Source organism: Pinus tabuliformis, chromosome 7 (assembly GCF_031772625.1).
Source record: "Pinus tabuliformis cultivar Carrire ecotype Pingquan chromosome 7, CPIR1, whole genome shotgun sequence".
Classification (NCBI taxonomy): Eukaryota; Viridiplantae; Streptophyta; class Pinopsida; order Pinales; family Pinaceae; genus Pinus; species Pinus tabuliformis.
The window spans coordinates 1,735,624,444-1,735,635,727 of record NC_142293.1 but is presented as its reverse complement, the minus strand read 5'-3'; the positions used below and the strand labels follow the sequence as shown (position 1 = coordinate 1,735,635,727).

At 44.8% G+C, this 11,284-nt stretch overlaps 1 pseudogene; it reads left to right on the top strand.

The window, feature by feature from the left end:
• The first annotated feature begins 718 nt into the window (after positions 1–718).
• LOC149255280 (very-long-chain aldehyde decarbonylase GL1-1 pseudogene) overlaps positions 719–11,284 on the top strand; it is a 61,608-nt pseudogene continuing 51,042 nt past the window's right edge.

Genomic DNA, 11,284 nt, shown 5'->3' with positions numbered 1-11,284 from the left:
GACCAAGGTGATAAGGCAGTATGCATACGATCACAATGACAGGTTTAAGACCTATCTCCATGAATTGATCAGTCTAATGCCTTGGCTTGGACCGCACATTACTAAGTGAATTGACCAGGGTAGTGCGTTGTAGATGGTAAAGTGCGTAATGCCGACCGTAACAATAAAAGGTGGGTATTATCCAGGAAACATGATGGATGATAGGATGAAACTTTTCATGGGTGGTGTGACCACCTAACTAGCTGAAGGAAGAATAGTCTTAGCACTCTAGGTAGTTGAAAGAGAGCACGAGACTATAAACTATTATGCCCAGAAGCTGCGCAATGTTGAAGCTGCACGCAGAAGAAAAGAGTCAGAAGGTCCGTGACCACGCACGGGGGGCTGGGCTGCCACGCGGGTTGATCAAAAAGTGACCATTGAAATCACTATTCATGATGGGATGCTCGACTTGAGACCAAATGGAGTGGGCGGCAGGCATTTAAGACGCAATTTATGGGAAAGATTTGGGAAAATCTGCCGCCAAGAGAGCACTAATGAACCAGATTTGGGGGGAACGGTTGAATTCAAATTCAAAAAGCACTATAAATTATAAAGGGCTTCCCAGTAACTAACACTTGGTAATTTGTGAATTGAGCTATTTAGCAAAGCCTTGATTATTGTGTGCCGAGCGTTGATTGAGCCCCTGAGTTCACGAGTGCTAGATTTCTAGACAGATACGATGGCAATAGCTAAGGATGTTATGGAGATAACTGAAATGACTACCGAGGAGGTCATGCAGGCCCTAACTATGGGGGATGCTCTAGAAGGTGCTGGGATTGTGGTAGAAATCCCGAAATCACCGCGCATGCCAAGACCCAAGAAGGACAAACAAGCGATGGTTCCCATATGTGTGTCCCCGCAGAACCACTACGCACCAATATGTTAATGGAGGAGAAGGGGAAACCATCACCATAGAGACCAATGAAGAAGAGGAAGACCTGGAGGACCTAATCATCGCAGAAGATGAGGATGAGGGCATGGAGGAGAAAACTTAGCCTACACACCCCCCGACAAAGTTTCCCGCCTATGTCCCCCCAGGAAAAGGGAAGGCTAAAGTGCCAAAGGACCGGGACGAGACCAAGAGCTCGCTCCAGACCCCTCTCCTGCCAAACAGCATTATTTTTTAGGGCACGGACCTGGGATGGGTGCTGAGCATAAAATTCGAAGATTGGGACCTCGCTAACCACGAGAAGTTCCCTCACCTTGAGACCAGGCACCTCATGAATCCCAAATAGAACACCGCGGTGGGGGTTACAGAATTAGAGCCGTGAAAGCGGTTACACGGAGTGGAAAAGGCTAGGCTATCGAACCTTCTCTTGGTTCCAAATTTCCACCGCGCCCCAATAACCATTTACGTCATCAGGCAGTTGCTCTTCCTAGTGCATGATGGGTGTTTGTGGTTGGAGGAGCCCATCCCCATCACAGCAGACTTGATTCACCGCATCTCTCGTCTCCCATGCAAAGGAGAGGACCCCATGGACATCTCGAATGGGAAGAACAATCACTTGGTCATCGCAGAGGCCATGAAGAAAAAATACAATTGACGAAGAAGAAAAAGGGCTACGCCATATCTAGCATCAGTGACAAAGCAGTGAAAGTGGCAACCCAAATACTGGTTGGTAAGGTTATGCGCAAGTGCCGCGCAGACAAAGTACCTGTGTCAGTGGTCACACTGGCTAAGCAATGCATGAAGGGGGTCCAGTTTAATTGGTCCGAGTTCCTCTGCAAGGAGTTTTTAGAGAATTGTCGCGAAGCTCAGGAACAGGGAAAAATGTTCCACTATGCATGGCTTCTACTATCCATAGTTCTTGTGGCAGGGGAATTACCAGAGGATAGTCAATTCCCCATAATTGACAGGGACCTGCTAGAGGCCGTGAAGTATGCTTCACTCTGGGCCATAAAAGATGACAAGAGGATTTGTGACAGAAATATTCTGGGTGTTCATAGAGATCAACCGCAAGCCACGGTTGTCACCCACTATCTACAACTGCCTTCAGAGTTTTGAGGAATTCAAAGCGAACATCCACAACATTTACATTAGAGCACGCAAGGACCCGACCAAACAGTGGATAAAGCTACCCTTCGTAGCCACAAATGAAGTCATTTTTAACATACTGGAGGCATGGCCACCGGAGTGGCGCCCCCCAGATATTGCGAAGATAGAGAAGTTGGTGGCACAAACAAAAGGAGACGAGGCCAAGCTACACATCGCACAGTTGGCCGAAAAGCGAAGGAAGGAAGCAGTGGCATCAGAAGTGCTGGCGGCACGGGAAGCTGCATAGACAACACTTGAGGAAGAACAAGCCGCAGCAGTAGTAGTAGTAGCACAGGAGGCATTTGCGAAGGTGCACAAGGGCCAATCGTCACCTTCACATGGGCAGGAAGCAGAGGAAGAAGAGGAAGGCGCAGACCCCCGAACCGCATCAACACAGTTAAAGCTCCAACACCTAGCTAAGCAGGTAGGGTCGCATAAGAAGGTTAAGGCATCAAAGTTATCAATTCACCTGATCACCCTAACCGAGGGTGATCTACATGACATCGGCGAGATGGTGCGCGATGTCACCTTTGAGGTCCTCCAGAATTTCATGCAAGAGAAGCAGATTGTGTTGGGGGCCCTCAGAGCACAGCTACAAGAGTTGCAGGTGCACCCTCCTCAGGTTGGTACCCTTTTGACCAGCCTCGCAGTCAGCTCAATGACAGTAGAACAAATGTTGTGTGCATGGATGACAAACACCATAGTGCTGCCAGAAGGGAAACTAGTGACAACAAATGAGGCTGACAGGCCTATGGTTATTGCACTAAAGGGTCTCAGTATCAACATAGCTACACTTTCGTGAGAGACCTTATATGTTTCACAAGATGGGATAACGGCTAAGCTGCGAGCTAGGGAGAGGCACGCACTACAAGTCCTCAGTGAGCCGAGAATCAATATGGAAAAACTGAGCTTACATCACAACGAAGTGGTATCGTAGAATCAACAACTGGTAGAGGTAATAGACAACACTTGCCAAAGCGTCCCGGAGCTGGCCATCCCAGCAGACATGCCATCATAGGCATGGATCCACAGGTTAACAGTAGGGATACGTGAGGTGAAGGAAGAAATGACAAAGGTTCAACTAGAGCTAAACCTTCAAATCGCCGAGTTGCGGTTAAAGTTACCGCCATCCACCCCCTGGAAGTCAGAGAACAATGCGCTAGTGCTATCACAGCAGGACTGGAGGAAATTGGTAGTGTAGTGCAAGACTGGACCAACATGTTGGAAGAATCATTTGAGGTCCTCACAAATCTGCAAGAGGACCCCAACATCCAGTGCTTAGAGACAGAGGCGTGAGAACTCCAACAGCAGTATGACAACGTCAAAGGAACTGCGCAGACAGTGGCCCTCACTTAGAGGCTCACTCAGATGCAGCAGGCTAAAGCACTGAAAGAACAGGTGGACACGGCATGACACAAGGAAGCAGTCCTGAAGGCACGCGTTCAGCCTTGGATTGATGAGGCCTTCACCATCACAGTAGAAATTGAAGGAAAGCTCACACAAATGCAGGGGATGCATGCCTTAATGTAGAGAAGCACTTCCAACACAGAGGTCTTGGAACAATGTATGCAGCAAATCCAGCAAGCAGCAGCTCAGTGTGCTGCTGACCTTGCCGCAGTTCGAGAACAGTTGGAGGGACTCAAGGCAAAGATCTTCGCGTCGACAGAGTGACTCGAGGGCGAGTCACGATGTTTGTGTTGGGGGCCTGTTGGGCATGGAATCCCCCCCAAGGCATGTTTTGGGGCTTAAAGCACAAATTTTGACCAAATCTTGGTGTAAAAGCTCTACGAATTGCAGGCGTGGGGCGCGAACATATAATAGAGTCACAGGGTTGCCCACACTAGTTTTTGTAATGTAATTTCGACTGGATAGACCTACCCATGGTCCGTGAACCATGGGATTGTATAAATAGAGTGAAGCTCTAAGGATAGAGGGGAAGAAAAGAAACTAATAGAAGCATGAGAAGTCTAAGTGATTGAGTTGAAGTGAAAAGTGTGTCTGGGTCGTAGAGTAGGAGAAGGCTCTGCAGCTGAGTGCACAGAGGCCTAGTAGTTTGCAGTTGAGTGCGCCTAGGCCTAGTATTCCACAGCTGAGTGCGCGGACCCCTGCAGCTGAGTGTGCAGGGAGGGTCAAGTCTGTAACCGTTGGAGAATCAATAAAGAGAAGTTTTGTTATAATTCTGTGTATCTTTTCCTGGTTTAATGCAAGACTGGATATAATTTCTTAAAGAGTGTAAGGAATAATAAGGAAGAGATCAATGAATATAATGCGTCATTAAGAAGTGAAGAGTGAAGAGTCTTAGAGTAGAAGAGAGGCTCTACAGCTGTGTGCACAAAGGCCTAGAGTAGAGTCCGCAGTTGAGTTTGCGGACCCCTGCAGCTGAGTGTGCAGGGTAGTCTTGAGTCTGTAAACAAATCTAAAGTATCAATAAAGAGATTATTCTGGAATATTTGTGTTTTCTCCATTTATTTTTGTTATGAACGAATGCACTTTTGTTATGATGAATGATGGGTTTATGATTTAACACTATATGATGTGCGATTTTGTATGGTTTACATTGTTATAAGAATGCAAGTAATAATATCTATTTACGTGAAGAATAGCTTAACGCATGGTAAGTTATCAGATACTTAAGCTGATTTGGGTAAATACATAAGTAGGAGTGATTGCTGAGGCACGTAATTGGTTGATTCACCTGTTTAAGGTCCGCGAAAGACGGACATAGAACTTCGCGAAGGTCTAGAGGCCAGTAAGAGGAAGTTATATCGATAAGACTTAAGGGCTTATCGACCTACATAAAGGTAGGTTAAGGGCATAAAACGACATCACAACCATCTCTAGTTGCGGAAACTTGGTTCCGAAATCACCCCATACTACTTCGGGTGAAACTTTAGTCCATTCTTTGTAGGTTGATGCCGAAAGGGCCAATAGTGTAGGGATTTTTTTGGAAAACTTAACTCTCAACCTAGATCAAGACCCACCAAGCAACATCATGTAGCAAGTCTGTGCCTAATGTTGGATACGTGTCACAGATTTCAGATTGTGCTGAACTTGAAGAAATGCCTATTTTGTGTTCCCTTTAGAATTTTGCTAGGTCATGTGGTGTGCAAGCAAGGGTTGATGGTGGACCCTGCAAAAATCATTTTGATAGTGAATTTGGAGGCCCCAAGGAGCGTTAAGTAGCTGCACGTGATGCTAGGACATACAGGATATTAGAGAAAATTTATCAAAGTATATGCTTAGATTACCGTGCCCATGGAGAAATTAATGAAGAAGGATGCATCATTATGTTGGGATAAAGAATGTCAGCACAACTTAGATGTTTTGAAAGAAAAGATGGTCACCACGCCGATCTTAGTATTCCCAGATTGGAAGAAGGAATTTCATGTACACGTCAATGACTCTTGCATTTCGTTGGGTGCAGTGTTAAAGCAAGCCGATGAAGGAGAAATGGACCATCCTATAGCCTTCGAAAGTAGGAAATTATCTAAGGCTGAGAAGAATTACTTAATGACCGGACGTGAAGGATTGGACATGGTGTACACACTATAGAAGTTCCTATCTGTTAGGAGGGAATTTCAACATGTACACAGATCATTATGCCTTGAAATACCTAGTCAATAAGCCTGTGTTGGGGGGGGGAATCTGCAGATGGTTGCTACTATTCTAAGAGTATGAATTTGAAGTAATTATGAATCCAGGAAGGTTAAATGTAGGACCTAACCATCTGTTGCGGATCAAAATAGGAGAGGAGCCTACCAATTTGGAGGAAAGGTTGGATGAGCAGCACTTCACAGTGCACGTAGCAGACAATCATTTTGTAGATATTATTCACTTTTTGACTACGGGGATGACACCAAAAGGGTATACAGGTCAGCAAAAGAAGGAACTCGTAGTGTGCATGGTGGACTTTTCAGTGATTGCGGGACATCTATATTAGATGGGTGCAGATGAAATATTGTGAAGATGTGTGCCATATTTTGAGAGAAATAGCATTCTCGTTGAAGCTCATAGAGGGGTTGCGGGAGGAAATTATGCAGGAAAGGTGATTACGCATAAGATTTTGTGCGCAAGGCTATGTTGGCCTATGCTACACAAGGATTCCAAGGCACATTGTAAGTCATGCGATGCATGTCAGAAAATGGGCAGACTAGCGTGAAGAGATGAGTTGCCACTACAACCTCAAATATCATTACATCCATTTGAAAAATGGGTGATTGATTTTGTTGGGCCAATTCAGCCCCTAGGGAATAAAACTGGTGCGCACTATCTCATCATTGCGACGAAGTATTTAATCAGATGGGTAGAGGCACAACCGGTTAAGGATTGTACAGGGGTTACAGTAGCAAATTTTTTGTTTATGTATTAACTAGATTTGGCTGCCCGAAAGTGTTGATGAGTGATAGAGGTACACACTTTCTGAATGAAACCACCGGCATATTAACAGAGGAATTCCAAGTCTACAATCAGAAGAGTACACCATATCACTCACATGCCAATGGAACTATTGAAGCCTTCAACAAGATTTTGGAGAACACATTGATGAAGATCTACAATGCGCAATGAAATGGCTGGGATGTGTGCATACTTGTAGTACTATGGGCATATAGGACTACTCGCAAGAAGCTGACAGGATAGACACCGTTCATATTGGTTTATAGGGTAGAAACTATAATGCCAATGGAGTATATTATGCCTAGTATGGGCATAACAACTCTCACAGGTATGGAAAATATCAAAGACTTGGAGGAACAGCTCGCACATTTGATGGAGCTTGAAGAGGACTGATTCTTAGTTGGATTCCATCAGCAAGTATAGAAGGAATTTGGAAAAGCATGGCACGATCAACACATCAAGCTTCTCATGTTCAAGGTAAATGATTTGTTCTTGTTATATGATAGAAAGTTCACTAAATTTCTGGGTAAGTTTCTGATGCATTGGCTGGGGCCACATATTATCAAAGAGATTACTGTCAGAGGCACAGTTCAACTCACAAAGCTGAATGGAGAACCTTTTCTAGGAAGAGTGAATGGAAGCCAATTGAAGTTGTATACAGGCGATCCTGTGCAATGACTATATGATGGCACGACAGTCTTATTGCTATAGACAATTGCAAGGGAGAGCGAGACTATAAACTACACTGCAAGGGTTGGAGGACTATGCAGAAAGCGGGTTGTGCGGAAGATGATGAAGGTGCAACCTGTAAAGCTGCGTGCAGGAAGTTGCGCTATGGAGGGAGGTGCCACCCAGCATAACAAAAAAGTGACTGTTGGAGTCACTGTTCATGACTTGACATCCAGAAGATGGTTAAGAGGAGCGGGTTGGCGGGATTTAAGGTAAAAATATTTGAAGATCTGCTACCGAAACAACATTACTTGTCAAAATTTGGGGGGAATGGCTAGATTCAAATTCAAAAACCCCTATAAATTATTCATGTCGGTCCAACATAGAACACTTTGTACCCTTAGAGTTTTTGTTGAGTTTTGTTGTTTGTCGCCTATGAACCAATCGTATTGGGAGGATTTAGTTGCGAGTCCTACATTTTCTAAGCTATTGGAGTTGAATCAGAAGTTCATTCTCAAGAAAATGCTTGGACCAAGCCTTGCATAAACTATGAGTACTAGTGGTGATGTTGTCTCTAAGGGAGCTGCCCCGGAAATGTTGAGTATGGAAGCTCTGGCTCCTATGCCTATGGTGTTGAGGTCACCTAAGCTGAAGCCTACCCCTATAAGAGAAACCTAGATAGCTAAACCAAAGAAGGATAAGCAGAAAAAGTCAGTACTAGTGCATGAATCCCTTACGAAGCATTCTGCAGCACATAAAAAAAATAATGATAAGCAGCTTGAGAAGGTAGTTGACCTAGAGGCAGAAAAAGGCCAGGGTATAGAGGATATAGATGTTAAGGGAATAGAGCCCATCACAAAGCTACTTGAATATATCCCTCTGTGCAAGGGGAAGGAGAAGGTCACAAAAGACCCGGACTCAGAAAAATTTTCCATTTCTACGGCCCTGCTACCTGAGCAGGTTCCCTATGTAGGTTTGTGGCTTGTGCGGATCCCATTGCTGAAGATGGAAGATTGGGACCTCGCAGATCATGTTATGTTCCCTCACTTAGAAACATATAAATATATGAAGCGCGTCTACTATGCAGAGTCGGGGGTTACCGCATTAGAGATGGTGGAATGGATCCGTGGTGTGGAGAATTCGAGATTACTTAATCTGTTGTGGGTGCCCCATTATCACTGCACCCCTATCAACACAATTTTTGTGTGCCAACTACTCACTTTGGTGTACGATGGGTGCTTATGGCTAGGAGGGCCTATCCCCATCACTAACATGCTCATTCACAGCATCATGCACCTACCATATGAGGGATTGAATCTAGTCAAGGAGTTTGGTGGAAACATAGGGGAAAAGGATCTAGCAAAAAGAATGAAGAAAGAATTCAACCTCGTGAAGAAGGTGCGAGGATATTCCATCACCTCTATAAACGACCCCACAGTTCAAATTGCCACGCAAATCTTAGCAGGCAAGGTAATGAGAAAGTTTCGTGCAGATTAAGTTCCAATGCTTGTAGTGTCCCTAGCTGCACAATGCGCAAAGGGCATGTAGTTCAACTGATCTAGGTATCTCTATCAAGATTTCCTGGAAAATTATCACGAAGACCAGGATGAAACCAAGCCATTTGTGCTTGGTTTTTGTTTTCTATCATGTTTCTTGCATGGGAACTGTCGGAGGATATCTACTTTCCTTAGCTGGAAGAAGGATTACCAGAGGCAGTGCAATTTTCCTCCTTGTGGGCTACAAAGGACCCTGTGCGGATCACAAAGACAAATATCTTTTGGGTCTTGATGGAAATGAGTCTCTGCATGGCCATCAATCAGTGGCCAAGGTTGTCCCCAACCTTGTATACATAGCTGTCAACCTATGTAGCATTCAAAGTTGACTTCCACAGAGTTTACATTCAAGCACGGAAGGATTGACAATAGAAATGGCATGACTTTCCATATTTGGTGATAGAGATAGATGTACAAGAGGTGATTGCGCGATGGCCAGCAGAGTGTCGCGCCACCTCTGACTTAGATGTTGGAACTAGTAAGGGCACGAGAAGTTCGGTAGCGCAGAAAAGAAAGGAAGAAGCTAAGCAGGATGCGCAGAAGCTAATCACAAAAAGAAAGAAAGAAGTTGCAGAAAAAGCTCGAATGGAGAAAGAACGCGCCACTAAGGAGTAGGCAGAACCGAAGGAGCATGAGTCTGAAAGAAGTGGAAAATCACCTTCGCCAGAGACCGAGGAGGAAGAACTGTCTGAACAAGGTGGAGAAGGAGATGGGGGGCAGAGCACCCCGTTTATTCTTAAGAGACGCAGGGTGATCTCATGGTCTTGACAGAGAGTGATATTGATGAGATTGGGAAAAAAAAGAGGGACACTACGACTAAAGTGTTGCATCAGTTCGAGCAGTAGTATATGTAGACACTGGGGAGCATCCAAAAGGATCTACACGAGCTGCAAATCCAGGAAAATAGAATACAGGTGGATGACGGTCAAGTGAGTGCAGAACAAGTGAGCCTGGCACCTGGGATGAGTCAAGCAGTCGAGCTGGTAAGGACCCTCGAACTTAGAAATATTGTCGTACTAGAAGGGTCCCTTCGCATGAAGACAGTCGATGATCACGTCATCCTAAGCACAATTAAGAACTTTGGGTTGAACATAGCAGTGCTCCCCAACGAGATCCTCCATGCGCTGCATGCAGAAGTGATAAAGGAATTGAGAGGTTAGGAGTAGCGTGCTCTTAATATTATCAGTGACTACCAAGTGAACAACGAGCAAATGTTCACTGAGAAGATGCAGCCCTTAAAAGATAAGGAGACGCTACAAGCATAGAGTTCCTGACTAGATTCCACAGTCATAGAGGCATGTAGAACAGTGCCTAAGCTGCATATTCCTGAGGATGCATAGCCAGAAGCGAAGATCAGAAAATTAGCCACTGGGGTGCACGAAGAAAAGGCAGAGGTTGGCCGAGTTTAGTTCAAACTCAATATGAAAATAACTAAGCTACATTTAAAATTGGAGCCAACGACTTCGCTTGAGGTCCGATAGCAGCACATAGCCACCATCAGAGAAGGAATGTCCACCCTGGATGCAACAGTCGTTGACTGTTCGAAATTATTCAAGCAAGAAATGTAGTTGGTGACAAATCTGCAGGAAGACCCAAACCTGCAAACAGTCAATACAAAGGTCAAGGAGCTGTAGAGGCAGTATGATGAATTCAGGGTAACGGTGCGCTCCATTGCACTAGCACAGAACCTAGCCAAATTGCAAGAGGGGAAGCATCTCCTCGCACAGGTAGAGGCGGTGCAGAAGAAGGAGGCCTTGCTTAAGGCCAGACTACAACCTTGGTTAGAGGAGGCTTACTAGGTCATGACCAATATTCAGGAGAAGCTAACGGGCTTGCAACAGATGCAATAGACAATGAGGTTGGCCGCAGAAGGACCATCTATAGAGAAGTTAGTTGAGGAGATCTAGCAGGCAGCAACACAAAATGCTGCCAACATTGTTGTAGTTTAGGTGGAGATGGGGGATATTCGCAACACGATCGCAATACCAGCCGAGTGACTTGAGGGAGAGTCACGATCTTTGTGTTGGGGGCCTATTGGGATGGGGTCCCCTGGGTCAGTTTTGGGGTTAAAATAACCCAAGTTTTGATGTATTTTTTGTAAGTAATGTAAAGTCTCCGCAATTTGTGGATGCAGAGCACATAGATGGTTAGGAGTCAAAGGGGTTTTAGACCCTTGTTTATGTAAAATTTGAGTTGGTTTTGAGATCCACCCATGGTTCGTGGACCAGGGGATTGTATGTAAAAGGCTATAAATAGGTGTGCCTCAGAGAGTCTAAGGCATAATCTATGTGGTGGACGAATGGAGTCTTAGAAGTGATAGCATAGAGAAATGGGTCAGATAGGAGAGAAAGGCTCTGCAGCTGAGTGCGCAGAGGCCTAGGTAGAGTTTGCAGCTAAGTGTGCGAACCATTGCAACTGAGTGCACTGGGTAGTTTTGAGTCTATAAAATTGAACTGAAGATCAATAAAGAATTTTACTGAAGAAATATTGTGTATATCTGTTTATTTGTTTTTACCTCTATTTACAATATATGTTGTGGATGAATAATGTGTTTATAAACTATTGATCTAATGATGTGCGATTCACTTGAATA